Genomic DNA, 21,660 nt, shown 5'->3' with positions numbered 1-21,660 from the left:
TACTAATTAATTCAACATCACAAATCAAATACAATTCACTTTCTATAATTCCAATTGCAAAACAAAGAACATTTACAGCCACAAATACGCGAGGGGCCAAACCAGATGTGCGTTTGCATGTTTTCAAAATAATTTGATGACCACTGAAAAGTGTGTATTTAAACTCCTTAAGCTTGAACGTTCTAGTACCTTATCCTATCTTATTTTCCCGTTTTAATCTAATTTCATATTATTTCCCTTTTTAGGCACTTATCCAAAGTAAGTTAATCCAGGTGAATTAGAGTATAAAAGATGCAATCTCAAGTTCAATGGAAGAAAGGAGCAAAGTGGAAGCAAGTTGGTGAAAGGAAACACTCTTCAATCAGCGCTCAGATCGATCACAGTTCCATCATTCCAACAATGCCAAGATGGATTGAGCATTTTGTCCTTATCCTCAGCAAAAAGCCTTCTTCGATCGATCCAACAATTCTTCGATCGATCGAACGTCTTTAATCTTATCATCACCAACCATTTTTGTCCTCTTCCCAAAAATATCTCAGCCTTGTTTTTATTCCAAAAAGGCGCCGCCAAGGTTTGATCGATCAAACCAACCTTGAGATTGATCGAACTGCCTCAAGTTACGTGAAAAGTTGATTTCAAGCCAAATTAAATGTGTGCTCGTGGTGCAATCATTGGGGGGTCCTAGTGCACGAGGTCTAACCATTGGGTGTGACATTTAAGCTACCTATATAAGGATTTGGCTATTTTGAGTAAGAAAAGGGGGTGAGATTAGAGAGACTTGGCTAGAGATTAGAGAGAGAATACACAAATTGGGAAAGTTCTTCCTCTCTTCTAGGGTTTCCACCAAGGAGGAAGAAGATCACTTCTAGCATGGAGATAACGCTTGAGGGTTGGATGACAACATCAATGAGTGGCTAAACATCTTCTTGGGGCTAGAGCTAGCCCTAAGCATGCCTCATAGACTCTGATGTTTTGTAATTAATGGGGATTAGTGTTATAATTCTTATCTTGACCTTTGATATATATATAAATCTTATTTCTATCATGATTTGTGTAGTTTGATACTTCCAATTGATCATTTCATTCTATTCATATGTATATGTATGCTAGAATAGATGTTCATGTGTTTATCTCTAGATTTTGTTACATTGATGCATGTCTATGTGTGTCGATATTATGAATCTAGTGATGGTCAAGGCATAGTGCTTAAATGGAATACTCTTGAGGTTTATTTGATGGTTCATACTCATTTCTTGATGGATTATGCCTCTTCCTTAGTTTAATTTTCATGTCCCTAACTTAGTTATAGTGTAGTTACTTTACTTCCTTAGATGGGAGGACAATCCATACTAGTTGTTTGATGTTCCATACTTATGAATGCAAGTAGTATATTTCTCTAATTTGATGATGTGTATTGATTGTGGACTTAAAGGAAGGAATAATGGCTCAATTTGATATGTTGTGCTATTCACTAGTTTGTCTAGACAATATATACTTATTTAGTCATCCATGCTTATTGATTCAATCAATGACACACACAAGTATTGTAACACATAATCCCCCTCATTCATTACACATTGAGTGTCTAGGAAGGTGATGTTTAATGGTGACCTCTAAATCCCAAGACCTTTCTCTCTTATTCTCTACACTTTACTTACTTTAGTTGTTTTACATTGCTTTCATTTAGTTTAAAATTGTAGTTTAATTAATCAATCAAACCATCTTCTAATCACTCGACTTACTAATCCAACATTGTTTCCATATCAATACTGTTCCTCTTCCCTTGGGACGATCGCTACTCACCTTAGCTATATTAGTAATTAGAGGTAGTAGTGGCACTCTATAAATTTAAACTTGGCCATATTACACATTTTTACATGCAATTTGATTGATTGGTCTTGACGACAAACCAAGTTTTGGCGCCGTTGCCGAGGATTGAGGCAACGCCGTATTTTGGAAACAATTAGGAATTAGTACTCTTTTGATCGTGTCTTTATTTTACTTTATTTTGGTTACTTATTGTGTTTGTTCTTGATTGACTAGGTGCATTAAGCGAAGGAAAATTTTAAAGCAATGAGCAAGCTAAGCTAAGCAAAAGCATAAAAAGCTAAAAATCTAAAAATTTGCAAAGCAAAACACAAATTAAAAAATAATTTGAAGTTGCTTAAGGACCCTTTATGAGCTTTTCTAACTCTATCTCTAGTTAAATCGTCGGCCCGCGTGGTAGCAATTCTTTAAATTCCTAAATAAATCATGAGCCCACGTGGAGGCAATTTAATTTTTCTTTCACATTGTTTAAGCATGGGAGTATGGGATCATTGTATGTGGAGGATTGTTGATAATTAATTTGTTGCAAAGGAGAAGTGCTTGATTTTATTGTTTGTTGATGTGTTACTTGAAGTGTTGTGCGGTCTTTTTCTTACCCTTCATCCTAGGCATTCTAACGAAAAATCTAGAGGGTAATCTTGTTTACTTAGACTCGCATTTCATGGAACACCCTCCTTTTGATCAATTTCCTCCCAGAGTTTAAGCTCCAATTCCTCCATTGATCCTTCGTAATCATTACAATTTCCATGAATACCATGCACCGACTTGTATTGTGCTTCGATCAATATGAAATTAAGCCCGAGACTATCCAAAAGTATTCACTTTTCTATGGCTTAAATGATGAGGAACCATATCAGCATCTTGATGAATTTCTTGAAATATGCTTCACCGTGAAGTATATGAATGTCCCGGAAAAAAGTTCTTAGGTTACTTCTCTTTCCTTTCACTCTTAAAAATAAGGCAAAGCATTGGTTCAATAACTTGGGGGCAAATTCGATAACTTCTTGGATACAAATGCAAAATGAATTTTTGAAAAAATTTTACCCCGTAAGTTTGACCAATTCAATGAGAACCGCCATTAGAAAATTTTCTCATGGGGAAGGAGAACTTTTGCATGAGGCTTGGGAAAGATTGAATCACTTGCTAAGGAAATGCCCACACCATGGCATTCCCAAATGGCAAGTGGTTCAATATTTCTATGAAAGCTTATCCGACACTCATAAGGACATAGTTGATACTTCATGTGGAGGTTTATATTTTGGGAAACATGAAGATGATGTTTGGCATCTTTTTGAAAAAATGAGTGAAAATTCATTGCATAAATATCACACTTCTTGGTTGAGTCATGATTCTATTAACAAAAAGAGAAATTTAAAAGTGTCAAATTGAAAGTCCAATGGAGATTGTAGCTAAGGTCAAAACTCTTTCTTAAAAACTTGATAAATTCTTATTGAGTCAAAAACCGGTTATCAAATCATCTCTTTTTCATCACTCTCATCATTTTTGTGAGCATTGCATGACATGTTCAAGTGTTTTACATTTTACTTCCAGTTGTCCCCATGGACATGTGTTTAATGAACACTTTGAACAAGTCAATGCTACATTTGGTCACCCTTATTCAAATGTTTATATTCCGAGGTGAGATAAAATTCAAGTCCTCTTCAAGCTAAAATTTTTCAAAATCGATGTCCCAGCTCATAAAAGGAATAAAGGTTCCCAAGGATTTGTGTCATCTTCTTCTCATCATCAAAAGATGAATCACTATTCACATCCTCAAGTGTATGATTCTCAAATTTGCTCTCATCATCCTAATGCACTTTCTAGTAATTCTAGATTTGGAGATAAGGTTTTGGTGGCTTTGGATAGTTTGGAAATGAACACCAATTTGTTGCATTCTCATTCTCAATCGATATCAAAGCTCGAATCTCAAATCGGGATGATAGCTAATGTATTGAATGCGAGAAAAATTGGAAAATTACCTAGCCAACCCGAAAGGAACCCAAGAGCCCAATACTTTGTGGAAGCAAACTCTACATCGGAATGTCCTTCTCAAGAACAAGTGCAAGCCATTACTACTTTGAGAAGTGGTAAGCAAATTGACAATAGGGTTGAAAAACCAAGTGAAGATAGTGAACCAGTGCAACCCAAAGTTAGCACCCATCCCGTTTCCAATCCTATTCCTACTTCCTTGGAGGAAAATGTTCCAAATAGAAATTCTCAATCTTCTTCTTCATCTCCTCAAGTTGCAAAATCTTATGAGCCAAAAGCTCCATTTCCATATGCTTTGAGAGAAACTTCGCATTTCAGGAGGCAAGAAGGAAAAATCCATAACATGATGGAAGTGTTTAAACAAGTTAACATAAATCTTCCCCTCTTGGAAGCAATTAGGTAAATTCCACCTTATGCAAAAATTTTGAAAGATCTTTACACACAAAAGAGAAAGAACAAGGGACAAGGCCCTAAAAAAGTGTTCCTCACGGAGCAAATGAGTTCCATTATTCCACATAACACTCCACCTAAGTTCAAAGATCCCGGTGCTCCGACCATCTCATGTGTGATTGGAAACCATGAAGTTCGTAGAGCTCTTCTTGACTTAAGAGCTAGTGTTAATTTGATTCCTTACTCCGTGTATGTCCAACTAGGATTGAATGAATTGAAGCCAACCTCGGTGGTGCTTCAATTAGCTGATAGATCCATCAAAACACCTAGGGGCATGGTTGAGGACATACTCATCAAGGTTGACAAATTCTACTTCCCGGTTGATTTTGTGGTTCTTGATACTGAATCGGTTGCTAATCCTACCAACTATATCATAATCATCTTAAGAAGGCCATTTATTGTTACCGCAAATGCTACCATTAATTGTAGATCCGGGGTTATAAACCTTTCTTTTGGTAACATGATGGTTAAGCTTAATGTTTTCAATGCAAGTTGACATCCCATAGATGAGATGAGTGTTATCTCATAGATGTCTTGGATGAGGTTGTTGAGGAGTCCATTCCTTCCATGATTACGAAAAAGTCAACCGAGGACAATTTTTTATCTCTTATTTCTGGGGATCTTCTTGCATTTTGTCTCCTTGAAATGTATGAGAATTGTGGGTTTGACAATGAGGGGTCAATAAGTGAGGTAAATGATTTAATGGAATCCGTTGCAAGCTTGGATTTTCCACCTTGGAAAACTCCAAAATAAACTCTTCTTCCTAATCTTAAATATGCCTTTTTGGACCCAAAAGAGACTCTTCCGGTCATCATTTCTTCAAGCCTTAAAGAGGACCAAGAGAATGATCTTTCAAATATGCTTAAAGAAAATAAGGAAGCTATTGGATGGAGTGTGACGGATCTAAAGGGAATTGACCCTTCTATTTATATGCATCGCATAGTTATGGAGGTGGATGCAAAACGTTTTAGGGACGCTCAAAGGAGATTGAATCCAAACATGAAAGAGGTGGTTAAGAAGGAAGTTGTTAAACTTTTAGATACCGATGTAATTTATCCAATCTCTGATAGCAAATAGGTGAGTCCAACTCAAGTAGTTCCTATGAAATCAGGAATTACGGTGGTTGAAAATTCGAAAGGTGAAGCAATTTCTAAGCGTACCACCAATTCATGACGTGTATGCATTGATTACCGCAAATTAAATGCTGCCACTAGAAAATATCACTTCCCTTTGCCATTTATTGATTAAATTCTAGAGAGATGGTCGGGCAACAATATTATTACTTTCTTGATGGCTATTCGGGTTACAATCAAGTAGCCCTAGACCCTTTAGACCAAAAGAAAACCACATTTACTTGTCCTTTTGGCACATTTGCTTATAGACGGATGCCTTTTGGATTGTGCGATGCTCCCGCCACATTCCAAAGGTGTATGATGTCAATTTTCTCGGACATGGTGGAAGAGTATCTGGAGGTCTTTATTGATGATTTTTTAGTCTTTGGTTCTTCATTTGATGCATGCCTTAAAAATCTATCTCTGGTGCTAAAAAGATGTCGTGAAACAAACCTTGTTCTTAGTTGGGAAAAGAGCCATTTCATGGTTCAAGAAGGTATTGTTTTGGGTCATATCATCTCAAAAAGGGGTATCGAGGTTGATAAAGCAAAAGTTGAGCTCATTTCTGAACTGCCTCCACCTTTTACGGTAAAAGAGGTTCGCTCCTTTTTAGATCATGCCGGCTTCTATTGCCGTTTCGTCAAAGACTTTAGCAAAATTGCTAAACCCTTGTGCAATCTTCTTACCAAGGAGACACCATTTGTCTTTGAACAAGCATGCCTTGATATTTTTCATAAACTGCATGATTTATTGTCATCTGCCCCTATTATGCAACCACCCAATTGGTCATTACCGTTTGAAATCATATGTGATACCTCTGATTATTCCATGGGAGCAGTTTTGGGACAAAGAGTAGGAAAACTTCCATGCACCATGTACTATGCAAGCAAGACTTTCTCGGGAGCTCAATTGAATTACTCCACTACCGAGAAAGAATTACTTGCCATAGTGTATGCTCTTAATAAATTCCGGTCCTATCTCTTAGGGTCTAAAGTCATTGTCTATTCTGATCATGCTGTTTTAAGGCATCTTTTGACCAAGAAGCAAACAAAACCTCGTTTGATAAGATGGATTTTTCTTCTTCAGGAATTTGATTTTGAAATCAAAGATAAAAAAGGTACCGAAAATGTGGTTGCCGACCATCTTTTAAGGTTAACAGTGGAATCTTCCCCAAGTCCACTAATTCGTGATTCATTTTTGGATGAGCAACTCTTCCAAATTTCTAATGGAAAAATGCCTTAGTTTGCCGACATTGTGAATTTTTTAGCAATTGGCAAGCTTCCAACTACTTGGTCAAGGCACGAAAATAACCATTTCTTTGCCAACGTCCGAAATTACTATTGGAAAGATCCTGTCTTGTATCGATATTGCCCGGATCAAATTGTGAGAAGATGCATTCTAGAGAGTGAGGTTCCTAGTGTCCTTATGTTTTGTCATACCCTTGCATGTAGTGGGCATTTTAGTGCAAAGAAAACCGCCTTGAAGGTTCTTCAAAGTGGGTTATTTTGACCTACCATTCATAGAGATGCTTACAATTTTTGCAAGGAGTGTGAGAAATGTCAAAAGATAGGATCGATGTCACGAAGAGACATGATGCCCTTGACAAATATTCTTATTGTTGAGATCTTTGATATTTGGGGCATTGATTTCATGGGTCCTTTCCTTATGTCTTATGGATTTCAATACATTTTACTTGCCGTTGACTATGTTTCTAAGTGGGTGGAAGCTTGTGCTACCAAAACGAATGACCATTCTGTGGTTGTTCAATTTATTAAATCCAACATCTTCGCTCGTTTTGGTATGCCAAGAGCAATGATAAGTGATGGAGGAAAGCATTTTTGTAATCAATTCTTGAGGCACTTATTTCTTTAAGTCCTCCGTTACTCATAAAGTGGCCACCCCATACCATTCTCAAACAAGTGGGCAAGTAGTAGTGTCAAATCGGGAAATAAAACAAATTCTTCAGAAAATAGTAAACACAACCCGAAAAGATTGGTCGCGCAAGTTGAATGATGTTTTGTGGGCTTACCGAACGACATATAAGACTCCTATTGGCATGTCTTCTTATAGACTTGTTTATGAAAAGCCTTATCATCTTCTAGTTGAGCTAGAACACAAAGCTATGTGAGCGGTTAAAAAGCTCAATCTTAACCTTGATAAAGCCGGAAAGAATTGGTTACTTCAATTGAGTGAGTTGGAAAGTTGAGACACAATGCTTATGATAATGCCAAACTCTACAAAGAAAGAACTAAAGCTTTTCATGACAAACACATTGTGAAGAAATCTTTTGAACCCGGTCAAAAAACATGGTTCTTCAACTCTAGGTTAAAACTCTTTCCTGGGAAGTTAAGAACCAAATGGGAAGGCCTATATGAAATCATTTCTGTTGCGCCTCATGGGGCAGTTGAAATACAAAGCTTGAAAGATGGAACTACATTCAAAGTGAATGGACAAAGGTTGAAACCTGTAATACCCCTAATTTTAAAAGGACAGTTCTGGAATTTAATTATTGTATTTAATTGCATTTTATTTTATTATGTGTCATTTTATTGGATTATTTGTTTGATAATTGATTATCTGCTTATTTGTCCTTTTATTTGAATTAATTGTTTTCTTTTATTAATATTATTGTTTTTGTTATTGGATTATTTTGAATTGGGTTAAGTTAAATGTTAATTTATTTTAGATTAGGATTATATTTCTGTGGAAGTTATTTAAACGTTAAATTATATAATTAAGTTCATTTACGTATATGTCAGTTAGGGTTGGAGTTACTGTAGCCGACCTAGGTTGTATTAAGTCGCCGTGTATTGTAACTTGGACAATTGCATGGGCCGACTAAGGGTTTGCATTAGGGCTCTAGCTATATACAGATTAGGGTTGGAGAATTAAGCCTATAAATATATTTCTTCATGTGGGTTTAGGGTTTAGCAAACAAACATCACACAACCTGCATTCACGTATCAGGTTTTCAGAGAGGGAAAAATAGAGAGTTGTAGAGAGTTTCAGAGAGAACCTTTGGGGATTAAAGGAAGAATTCAAGGAGAAGGTTGGGGATTGAATTAGGAGCAGTAGAGGGAGTTAAGACAACCATCGTTGCCGGAGTTGACAGAGGTCTGCAGTTCCACAGTCTGAAACTGAAGGCAAGTTCTGTTTCCACTCTATCTCTTTAATCTGTGTTCTGTACAGGCTTAGAAAGACTCTAAGGATTAAACCAAGATTAAAAACAGATTAATGATTAAATTTATCTTGTATGCATGTTCAAACGGAAATAAATCTCGTGAATCAAACTGTGCAAATTTTTAAAGAACTGTGAACTGATGCATGCTGTGTCTTAGGTTCAAGCTTGGTTAATTGGGATTATTGATGCATGTTAGGGGGTTTCTCATATAATCTAGGATAGTGTATAAACACTAAAACAAGGTTTTAAAATACTAAATAGGTTTTGAACTTAGCCGGAGGCGAGGAAGACAACCAGAGAAGGAATTACGACTCTCAAAGGAGAAGAGCCGGCTTACCAAAGGAGGGAGCCGGCTCTAGGGGGTGTGAGAGCCGGCTCCACAAGGGATTGGAGCCGGCTCCACAAGGGTAGAGCCGGCTCCAATAAGGGAGGAGCCGGCTCCACCAAGAAGGGAGGCGGCTCCAGCTTCTTTTCTTACTTCTGCGTGATTTTGGGTTGTTTCTAGACCTATGGGAAGATGACTGGGTTGTTTCAGTGGGTAAAATTAGGTTGTATAATAGTTCCAGAGATGTAAAAAATGGTTGGAAGTATTGTTAATGGTATTGTATTGAACCTTGAAGCAACCTAAGGTTAAACGAAGAAACTACATATGTGAAGTTGTCTTTGAAATCTTTGTAAACTGTTTACTGCTTTGAGCAAAGTTTTGGGTTCTTTTGCATGTTTAAATTTATCAAGCATGTTCAACTAGGTTATAAGCATATGTTTATCTATCTAGAAGATTAAGTATGCTTAAATGGAATTAATGGATGTTTTAAATTTATCAACTATTGCATCAGATATGGTTATGCAGGAGGAGTGGTAGGTTTCAGTCTTATTTAATAAAATGGGACTGGAAAGGGATTTCTAAACCTTATGTAGGATGATTAATGTGTTGTACACATATTAAACTGTTTATATGCAAATCTTGAAGTATGGTGGATTGGTATTTATTACTGTTCCGTCAACTATATTAACTGGAGAAACTACATGTACAGTCTTTTCATATATATATGAAGCACTGTAATGTGATATTTAAATGGTATATTGGATGCATAAATTGGTTGTAAATATGTTAAACTATATTTATGTTTCTTTTGGAAATTAGTTGATACATGTTTATGATGTGTTATTAACTATGGAACTGGAGGATTGTATGCACCGGTATGGGACGGTGGCATACTAGGTATGGATTAGTTAAAACACTAATCCTACCTAATTTGGAAGGAGTTGGATTAACCATACAAAGGTTAAATCCTACTTAAATGGATGTATAAGAACCGGTATGGGACGGTGTCATATTGGGAATGGATTAGCTCAAAACACTAAGTCCTACCCAAATTGGATTAAGGTATGGATTAATCATAAATGTTAAATCCATCACCTACTTATGTCATGTCAATCAAATAAATTGAATGACTTACCATGGTTTCAGGATGGATTTGTTATACATATACCAGACCACTATACAGGTGGATGATATTTTGTATTAGGAGTACGGACTTTATATATTTATTATATGTGTCATGGTATGAGCTTGAGTCTCAGGACCATGGTTAGGGTGCGTATATTGCCTAGGATGGATAGCTAGACAGAGGTGTTGTTCCCTGGTAGGTCTAGATACACATGACCATAGTATGTGCGATTTGCATGGTATCTCTATTCAGGCTGAGACAGACTTTTTTGGACTAGTGAGCGTCCTATAGTGTGTACTTATACATATATAGACTACTCTAGATATTGTTGAGTCTTTCTAGTATGTATCTGCGTATCGGATTCCTGTTTGGATTGTAGTAGATCAGGACTTGCATGTGGGCCTGACCCACCCTTATATTTTTCAGGTACTCGTCAGTTCCAGGGTTAGAGTTTGTTCGTGCAGAGCAAATACAGACTTCTATTCTACCGACAACGTAGGACTTCTTTCCAGATATTAGATTTGGATTTTATCTTCAGTTTTACTTCCATGCATTTTGGGGTTTTATTAGGGGTCCACTAGAGATGGATTCCCGAGTTGTAAACTTATGGAGTTTGGATTGTCAAGATTTAAATATTTATATTTGAGGATTTATTTTAGTTTCTTTCCGCTCATTATATTATTTCTTTAATCACTTTGTATTCCGTGTTCATTTTAACATATTAATTGTTTGATATCCCTCGGGTTTTGGCCTGGGCCTGATCAACCCGTGTCTCGGATCCGAGGGGTATCACAAAACCCTACATTGAGGGGCAAGTTTTTTAAAGACATACTAAAGCCGCCCTCTTAGTGGATCCTATCTACAAAGAGATTTAGTGATGAACTTAATGTTATCAAAAGGAGTTCAATTTGTTTCTCCCTTGGTACAATTCATTCTCTTTGTCTTTGTCTCCATCACCACCAACTTGCTTGAAGAAGTTGTGCAATGCAAAATGCAAGAATTCTTGCCTGTTCGATCGATCGCAAAATAAGTTCGATCGATCAAACATCTCTCTGCATATTTCATCTCTCTGTGTATCGTGCGAATTTTATCTCAAATCGATCCAAGAATTCTTCAATCGATCCATTTTTCCTTTGGATCGATCTTAGTTCTATACTTAGAAGGTTTTTGGATTCCTAGATATTTCATCTCTCTGTCTATCGTTCGAAGCTATCTGCGAACTTTCAGGCCTTGGACCGATTGAAGTTTGATCGATCACTCTTCGATTGATCAGAATTATTTCTAAAAAAAAAAAAAAATCAATAAATCTTTCAAAGCAACATTCCGTCTTGCTAGAGACGTTAAACTTAGCACCTATTTTGCATACCTTTTATATTTCCGTTTTTCATTGTTTCTACCCAAAAAATTAAAAAATAATAATAATAATAATTTTTCAAAGTAGTATTCCGCCTTACTAGAGACGTTAAACTTAGCACCCATATGACACATTGTGTCTTTTATCTCTTGTATCATACATGTTCACGTTCATTCTTATTTCTTTATTTTCTTTCATTTTGTTTCATTGTACATACTTTCATAAAAAGAAAAATATAAAAACTTTTCACCATTGTGCCCTTATGTGTGTAGTCATGCTACTTTCATGCTTTAGCTAGGGCTTAATCTCATATCTCTCTTTTATCTTGTGTTATATTGCCTTAGAATGCATGATTTGATTATTCTTATCCCATTTGATATTTGATGTGAGTTTGCTAGTGTAGTTATTCAAGTAGGTTGTTGATTCCAAGTTTGGGGTAGATGTCTTTTGAATTGGATCATTGCCGAGCTTCATGTCTTTGCCACCACGGTATATTATTTCCATCTTTTCCATTCTTCTCATTACACATTGAGGATAATGTATGGTTTAAGTTTGGGGGTAAGGTGACTTTGTTGCATTCTATTTAAAGTTTTGATCTTTAAATGCATGATTAAGATGTGAAATCCATTTTAGCTATGATTTTGATCTTTTGAGGATCGTGATACTTAGAATTTAAAAATTACTTGACTTGAGAGTCCAATACTCCTTGTATGCCTTGTGGATTGCCATTTAGGAGTAAATTTTTTGAAAGATTGATATCATGCTTGCATTTGTGGTTCACATCATCCTAATTTTGTGATTGTTTTGAGATTCACTCTAAGATTCTATACTAGCACAGGCGCACACTAGCATTCATTTATGGGGTACATGCTTTGTTGATTATTGATTTGGTTATATCCCAATTGAGCTAGTAGTGTATTGAAAGTTTTCATTCTTGATAAAGGTGGATAACAAACCCTTTTCACTAAATAGTCAGAATTCTAGCCTCATCAAGCACTGAACTTCTAGCACCGAAAGGTGGAGGGCCTAAACTTTAGGTTAATAATTGAATGCTAAAATAAAAAATAAATAAATAAATAAAAAGTTGTTGCAAAAGTAAATAAAAAAGTGAGGACTTCTCCCAAAAGGTGAGAAGTGAGAAATGATTAAATGAAAGTTGTTTTGATTTGTAACATAGTTGATTTGAGTTTGTAAGTCCTTAGGGGTGTTTTAACACCTAATGCCCTAAAGCCGTCTGGTTTGAGAGTCATTGACCTAACGCTCGACCTCATGAATCGCTAGAAAGCTTAATAGATCAACACATTACACTATGCTACCATCTTTGATCCTTAGGGATAGAAAAAAAAAAATTTGAGTGAAAAGAATAAGCACACTTAGATCAATAAAACTTTAATAAAAGGTCCACTCTTTATCTTGATGATTAGTACTAGATTTATGTGCTAATTTGAGGGTAAGAATGTGATTATTTCTTTAGTTGGCTTTTTTTTTTTTCCTAAATGAAGGATTTTTTTTATAAAATATCAACAATAATGTACAAAAAATAAGCAAGTGAGGACATAGCCCCACTTACACAACAAAAACCTTCCTAAGAAGGCCAACAAAAATAAATAAATAAATGACAAAACAAACAAGAAAACAAATTACAAGATGTCTTGAAGACTAATCCCCATTACATCCATAACCTCCCACAAAATACACTTAGCTAGTTCCATAGAGTCACACAATTTATCATTATGCAACCTCTCATTTCTTTCTTTCCAAATAAAATATAAAACTGCAGTAAATAATATCCTCGCTAATTCATTGCCTTTTCCTTGAAACCTTAGAATAAAGATCATTGCAAAATTCTGAACCTCATCAACCTTTTGTAAGTTCCAAGCACAAATATCAAAAATCTTCATCCACACTTGCCATGTATACTCACAGTTACAAAACATATGATCCAATGATTCCATACTTCTGTAACACAAACAGCAACTAGAAACCAAGGAAATACCTTTGGATTGCAAAAAAGAATGCTGAGGTATAGCATTCTGCAATACCAGAACCGAATGAGTAGACCACCTAGGTCTCCCTCCACTCCAGCATAGACCAGACCAATTAACCTCAAGATTAGAACTTCTCCCATGCTGCCTTGAAGCTAAAAATAGTCTTCCACTTAACTTGATCATCCCCTCCATAGATTCTTTGATCATGGAAAATCTGAATAACCTCATGTGTAGCATTTCTCAATTTATCATCATCCCACTGACATTCAATCATGAACTCACTTAAAGTGATCGTCTTGTTTCTGTTGAGACCTCCCAGAATTCTGCGATTAAATAAATCACCCAAGAATTTCCCATTGCACCATGGATCTAAGAACACCTTAATATTCTGTCCATTACCAATCCTATATCTGCAGTTTCCTTTAATAATCTCTCTAGAAGCAACAATGCTCTTCCAAATTGAAGATGAAGACTCCCTAGGTATGACATTCCAGAATGAAGCCTATTTCAAGTACATCTATTGATACCAAGCCACCCATATTCTATCTTTAGACAACAAGAAATCCCATGCTAAACTACATTTTGAGGCTATGTCAATGTCAACAAGTCTTCTCAGCCCCAAACCCCCTTCAATTTTGGGAGCAACTAACTGCTTCCACCTCAAGCCATGTAATTTCTTTCTATCTTCGACATGTCCCCATATGTAATTACTCATTTGCCTCTCAATTAAATTAACAATCACTGCTGGAAGGGTGTACACAGATATCCAATGTTGGCTTAGATAGCAACATATTTGATGCCGGTCCACTTAAAAATGATTCTAGAGTTGTTTTGATTTGCATGATCATTTTATTGATGTGTGGAGGACCATACTTGTTTGCTTGATATTGAGATTTTAGGAGATTGCTTAGAAAGGGTTGAAAAATTGCATACTTGAGGTAGTTTTCTCCCAATGCTTGTTTGGAATATCGGTGCCTCTTTAGAGAGAATGAGCTTAATGTTTGTGGATATCACTTCTAGAAACCCTTACGAGACTTCACTCGTCTACTAGGGGTAACCTAGGGGTTTAAAAAGCTTGTTGCATGTGCTAAATGCAATCGTATTTCCTACGAAAGTGGCATTTTCCATTTATTACTTTCCAGTTCATAGTTGTTTAGTTGTTCATTTCATTCCTTTACTTTGTATTTCATTGCTAGGGACTAGCAATATTTAAGTTTGGAGGTGTGATGAGCACTGAAAAGTGCGCATTTAAACCCCTTAAGCTTGAAAGTTCTAGTACCTTATCCTATTTTATTTTTCCGTTTTAGTCTAATTTCATGTCATTTCCCTTTTCAGGCACTTATCCCCAAAATAAGTTAATCCAGCTAAATTAGAGCATAAAAGATGCAATCTTAAGCTCAATGGAAGAAAGGAGCAAAATGGAAGCAAGTTGGTGAAAGGAATCACTCTTCGATCGATCGAATAGAGCTTAGATCGATCACAGTTCGATCGTCCCAACAATACCAAGATGGATCGAGCCTTTTATCCTTATCCTCAGCAAAATGCCTTCAATCGATCCAATAATTCTTCGATCGATCAAACGTCTTTGATCTTATCCTCACCTATCACTTTTATCCTCTTCCCAAAAATATCTCAGCCTTGTCTTTATTTCAAAAAGGCGCCGCCAAGGTTCGATCGATTAAACCAACCTTGAGATAGATCGAACTACCTCGAGTTGCATGAAAAGTTGATTTCAAGCCAAATTAAATGTATGCTCGTGGTGCAATCATTGGGAGGTCCTAGTGCACGAGGTCTAACCATTGGGTGTGACATTTGGGCTACCTATATAAGGATTTTGGCTATTTTAAATAAGAAAGGGGGGTGAGATTAGAGAGACTTGGCTAGAAATTAGAGAGAGAAAACACAAATTGGGAAAGTTCTTCCTCTCTTCTAGGGTTTCCACCAAGGAGGAAGGAGATCGCTTCTAGCATGGAGATAGCCTTTGAGGGTTGTATGACAACATCAATGAGTGGCTAAACATCTTCTTGGGGCTAGAGTTAGCCCTAAACATGCCTCCTAGACTTTGATGTTTTGTAATTAATGGGTATTAGTGTTATAATTCTTGTCTTAACCTTTGATATATATATAAATCTTGTTTCTACCGTGATTTGTGTAGTTTAATACTTCTAATTGATTATTTCATTCTATTCATATGTCTATGTATACTAGAATAGATGTTCATGTATTTATCTCTAGATTTTGTTACATTGATGCATGTCTATATGTGTTGATATTATGAATCTAGTGATGGTCAAGGCATAGTGCTTAAATGGAATACTCTTGAGATTTATTTGATGGTTCATACTCATTTCTTAATGGATTATGCCTCTTCCTTAGTTTAATTAGTTTAATTTTCATATCCCTAACTTAGTTGTAGTGTAGTTGCTTTACTTTCTTAGATGGAAGGACAATCCATACTTGTTATTTAATGTTCCATACTTATGAATGCAAGTAGTATATTTCTCTAGTTTGATGATGTGTATTGATTGTAGACATAAAGGAAGGAATAATGGCTCAATTTGATATGTTGTGCTATTCACTAGTTTGTCTAGACAATATATACTTATTTAGTCATCCATGCTTATTGATTCAATCAATGATACACACTAGTATTGCAACACATAATCACCCTCATTCATTACACATTGAGTGTCTAGGAAGGTGATATTTAGTGGTGACCTCTAAGTCGCAAGACCCTTCTCTCTTATTCTCTACATCTTACTTACTTTAGTTGCTTTACATTGCTTTCATTTAGTTTAAAATTGTAGTTTAATTAATCAATCAAACCATCTTTTGATCACTCGACCTACTAATCCAACATTGTTTCCATATCAATACTGCTCATCTTCCCTTGGGACAATCCCTACTCACCCTAGTTATATTAATAGTTAAAGGTAGTAGTGACACTCCATAAATTCAAACTTGGCCACATTACACACTTTTGCATGCAATTTGGTTAATTGGTCTTGACAACATACCATAATCCAAAGCATATGTACCGTACGTATAGAGAGAGCTGCCTTTGGAAGGAGAACAAAGTTTGGATAAAAAAGAAAAAAAACGGGGCCATTGGCTCGCCAATTGTGGCTAACCAATTTGTGGCGAGCCCCGTACCGGTCCAGGCCACTTGCTATTTGCATTGCAGCCTCGCTACAATGGATGAATATAAATAAATAAATAAACAGATTAAACCACCTTATACACTCTGTAACTACTATGTACATACTCCAACATAGAGCTGCCTTCAATGAATATGCACTTTTTGAAATGACTGCATTTTTCTGTATCTTGGCAACAGAAAGAAGCAATCAAAATAGTATGTCAACAAAATACATAAAGCATGATTAATACTAAAGGAAAAAATTACTACTACTTTCAAATTGTTTGAACTAGAATATGCCAGGGGAGTGCCATAAATGGCTTTTCTACAGTATGCAACATAAAAGTACTTCCAACAAGAATGGAAGAAATATGTCCCATTACCCATTTATTCCTTCACCCCTATCTACTCAAATGCCCTATATTCCCTAGCTTCAGTCCCTCTCACGCCATGACGATTTTTCTGGCTTACAAAGTTCATTGTGGACATGTATAGCTTGATCAATTACCTCTCTAGTCACTCGAGTCACCTGTCTCACTTCCAAGCCATTCAGGTTTTCTATAAGTAGATTGTATTCATCTTCAGGCACATTTAGAAGGGGTTGAATACCAGTCCACTTTTTAAACTGTTGAACAGCATCGGCCTCTTCTTTTGTTTCAACATAGATACCGCCCTCGAATGCAGCAACCCAAGTCTTCAAGTCTTCAAGCATTTGAGCATGCCTAGCTGTCTCTTGAATTTCAAGTGCTTTTATTTCGTTATAATCTGTTTCCATCTGTGCCAACTCCGCAGTCAACTCCTGCTTCCTTTGAGCAGCTTCGTTACTAGTTTTATCTAATAGTTCTTCACCAGACTTTCTTAGTTCTTCAACCTTTTTGTGGATGTTTTCATTTGAAAATGACATACTTTTAAGTTGCGTAATCTGTGGGAACAAGTCCTGAAAAGTAGTCATTATGCTGCTGAAACAAAAAAAACAAAAAAATCTATCAATTTTCATGTCAAAATTAAACAATATTAGCTTTAGAACCAAATAAGTCATCGTTCAACAAGAAGAATCCTTTTCCCAACTACTTGATTCCAATCTCTTAACTACAGAATTGAAGTTTCTACTTGAAAACAAGCCATTAGACTTGCACAAAAGCCAACCAAATAACCTATAAGCCATCATATTTCATATATATGAGAGTTCAAGGGAATACTTTACAGCAGAGATTTGTGTTGAGAAGATTACTACTGCCCGGCTTCAATCAAGCAGATACTATAAGTGTGTTATGGCAGTCAGAGAGTTGGATGGTTCCTCCATCCTGGCCTACAACATGTATGTTTAAATAGGAATATAAATCATAATGAAGAAGATGCTGTACGCGCTATGGGGGAAATTATGTTTTAAGGCAGCTTGGAACATATGCAGGGTCCATGGTCCTAAAGTTCTGCTTGGTTTGGAATGGGTGCAGGCCGAGAGTGTCTATGCTGGTGACTCTAGTGCTTTGTCATAAATGCCACAAGGATGAGGATTCAAATGACCACATCTTCTGGACATGCAGTTTACAAGACAGGTATGGGGCTGGGGCTGGGGCTGGTTCATTAATCTGTGTGGATCGGATGGGATACTTCGATGAATTGTTCATCGTTGAAGGCAGTTACTTTCTGGTTCATTCATCACTGCCAAGATTTCTCTGTGACAAGCAAAGTGTCCAGGACCTTCTTTACAGCCATCATATGGAGTTTAAGGTCACACAAACAAAGTGAGCCTGCCATGAAGGACTTACTTCTAATGGCATATCATTCGCTGACCTGCAAGTCATTTTTTTGGAAGATTTCACTGTTTTCCTACTAGATTAATGTATTTTATCATTGTGTGATCTTCATGTATTTTGCAGATCATTTTCTTTATTCGTACCTTATTACTCAAATTTGTATCAATAAGCTATCACCATTCAGGGGGGAAATATATATAGTTCAGCAAACAGAGCATGGAAAGTTAAAGCAATAATCTAATGTCAGTGGATAAGAGACGTAGTGAGCATAATCAGTTCGTATAACATTAATAGAAATACTGATTTCATATACATAGCACAGTATGAGCTTCACAGAAAGATGCTATCAGCACATAGCAATTTTACAATCACAACAATTGCTTTACCAATTCCTCATTATCTTTTTTGGTTACAGATTCAAGTATGAAGTTGATCCAATGACTCCCTATCACAAGACTTAAATATTTATCAAGAATGTCAAGAAATTACCTGCGTATCCTGACAAGTAAGTTCTTCCAAGCTCGAAAAACAAAAATGGAAATCTCCCTGTTTTGAATGCAAATTTTTGATTTAATGAACATTTCAACAATTACGTAAGTTATATAGGAGCGTCAATAAATAGATGATTATAGAGGTATAAACAATCTAACTTTTTCAGAAAACCTAGAGCGAGAAACTATGTACTCTGTACAAATGTTGAGGGTCAATCTACCATATGTTTATGAATTTGATAATACATACCTTTTTTCAATCAATATTTGATACTTAGAACCTGAAGAAAGAAATCAAAACCGCATTGATCTGTGAAAAATGCAAAAGAAAATTGGATTTAGTTAAACTAGTTAACAAATTGCACAAATTAACGATCAAATATTATATCAGACGGATCATCATATATGTTTATCGATATAGAGAGAGAAATGAACTGTATCGATCTAGAGAGAGAGAGAAGCATACAGCGAGAATCGCCCTTGAACAGCCATTGATGCTTCGAACTCGAAGCAGATATGAAAACTCTAAAAATGGGTTTAGAACTTGCCAGTATATAAGAGACTTAAGGCGGGAAGTCTAATTGGTCCTACATAACGGAAAATCACGTGCCTCCAAAATTAGTTTTGCCAAAACGGCGGTTCAATTTATTTATTTTTTGCAGTCTTTCTTTTCTTTTTTTCTTTTTTCTTTTTCTTTCAATTCTCTCTTTTAAAATTGTCAGAGATCCCCTTTTTTGTTTATTAAAATACCAAAAACTCTACAATTAAATGTAGGAGTAAATTACTCTATCTTAGAGCAGCTATGTGGATTTCAGCGATTTGGCCCACTTTGACAACCCAATGTGCTACATTGTGGGTCGCTAAATGTGGGCTCATTTTTTATCCCCATATGGGTAGCCCTTCTTTGTGATTCTTGGGCTCGTGCAAGCCGACCCGCTTGGAATAAATTTTATTTTTATTTTTAAAATAAGCCCAACCACTAGTCCAAAATTAGGTGATAAGGACGTGTTTGGGTGAAACAATTGCCAGAAATTACTTTTTTTGGCCTTCTTTTTGTTTTTTGTTTTTAAATTCATATCGTATTGTATTGTTTTAATTTTTAATCCGTAATAAATATTATATTTTTAATTTTTTTTGTATGATATAACCGTTAGTTAAAAAAAAAAAAAAAAAAAGTATTAAAAAGTTTAAAAATAGGAGAGCGAAAATGCACCGGAGCACCTGCAATAGCTAAAATTTGGAGAGTCCAAAATACTGACATGGCTCTTGAAAATACTGACGTGGCTCTTGGAAAATGTTAACGTGGCAAATTTGGAGAGTCAAATTTTAGATTAGAGATGCTCTTATGACACGAAGATGGCTAAATTCACCAAAACCTGCAAAAACAACTCGTTTATGCTTTTAAGTTATAATGGTTTAAAAAGGACAGTAAAATGGCTTAGATTACTATTTATTATTTACTTAAGTTCTTATAAAAATATCAAAGTTGATAAATTACTCAAATGTCCATAATCATTACACTCTTGGTAAGTAAAGAGACAACCCCCCTACTCCTCTCTCTCATCTCCCGCCATTTTGTGACACCACATATCCTTTCATTTTTCTTTTCAACTCTATAACAAACTCTTATCTCAATTTGCCTCCTGTTTCTAAAAAAAAAAAAAACGTTGATCGTTTGATTTTCTCTATCATAGTAATCACGATTACAATTTTCAAACTCTCCGTGTGCCCACGTTGGTTACCCAAGCTGTTATTCTAGAGTCCATGAGGGCATAACTGTAATAACCCAACCCTAAATTATAGAATCAATAACTTGGTGTCACAAAAAAATACATAAGTTCCTCCTCTCATCATTCATTCTTTACATTTAAACCACATAAGTCCATTGTCATCATATAGATATTCAAAATATACATAACATGCCCAAAAGATTATGGTTACATTGACAAGGTCACGGTCTATAAGGCAAATACATGTCATTTTCCAAGACTTTACAATATGGAATTTGGTTACAAAGGATGTCAAAAACAATCTCTCTAACCCATCTAAGCTTGTGGAGGGATATTGTCCACCACTTCCTTTCCGTGACCTGAAAAATAGTAAGTAGAGGAATGAGCACAAGGTCCAGTAAAGATTGTTTAAGTGACATCTCCTTAAGCAAAATAAATAATCTCATGTTTTACACACAAGGAACAGATAAAAGATAAGGGGATCCACATACACCATTCCATCATCAAGTGAGTACTATCATCAATCCAATGCAATGCAATGTATGTAATGTCCAATGCAATCACACTCCTTTCACTCCCTTGCATACCTACACACACACATACATAAAAAAACGTGCTAACTAGCCGGACTTTGGTACCTTCGCTGTCCCTAGGGAGAATTTGCTAGCCATCCCTGGCAACGGGTGACTCCCAACTACCATTTGGGGCCCGAGTTCGCTAAATTACTCATGGGTACCTTCCGTATCCCTATTAACTAGTTCATACTTCCGGCAAAGGGGTGACTACCCAACTACCAAGTTTTGAGAAAAACTTTTTTCCTAACTCATCAAATCCACATATTTAGTTTTCAAAATCCATATTTCGCCACCTCACATACCCACACACATGCCTCATCATACACCCTCATCAATGACCATGAACAATGCCAATGTAATGTGGATAATTATCATGCCATGAAACCATTTATTTGCCAACATTGTATTTCTCAAATTTCAACAATTCATATCCATACAAATTCATAGGACGCAACATAGGCAATTGTAAAAACCAACCCCACATTTTCAGCACATAAAGCATGCTTTAATAATAAAAATTCTCACATAACATCTAGGCAACAAAACATTTAAATTTCTTGCAACAAATATCACAGTCATATATAGCATGAAAATTTGCAAGAATAATTCTATATAT

The sequence above is a fragment of the Cornus florida genome, unplaced genomic scaffold (assembly GCF_030987335.1).
Source record: "Cornus florida cultivar Cherokee Brave unplaced genomic scaffold, ASM3098733v1 CherokeeBrave_3.0.0_Hap2_Chr02, whole genome shotgun sequence".
NCBI lineage: Eukaryota > Viridiplantae > Streptophyta > Magnoliopsida > Cornales > Cornaceae > Cornus > Cornus florida.
Note: the sequence above shows the minus strand (reverse complement) of the source record.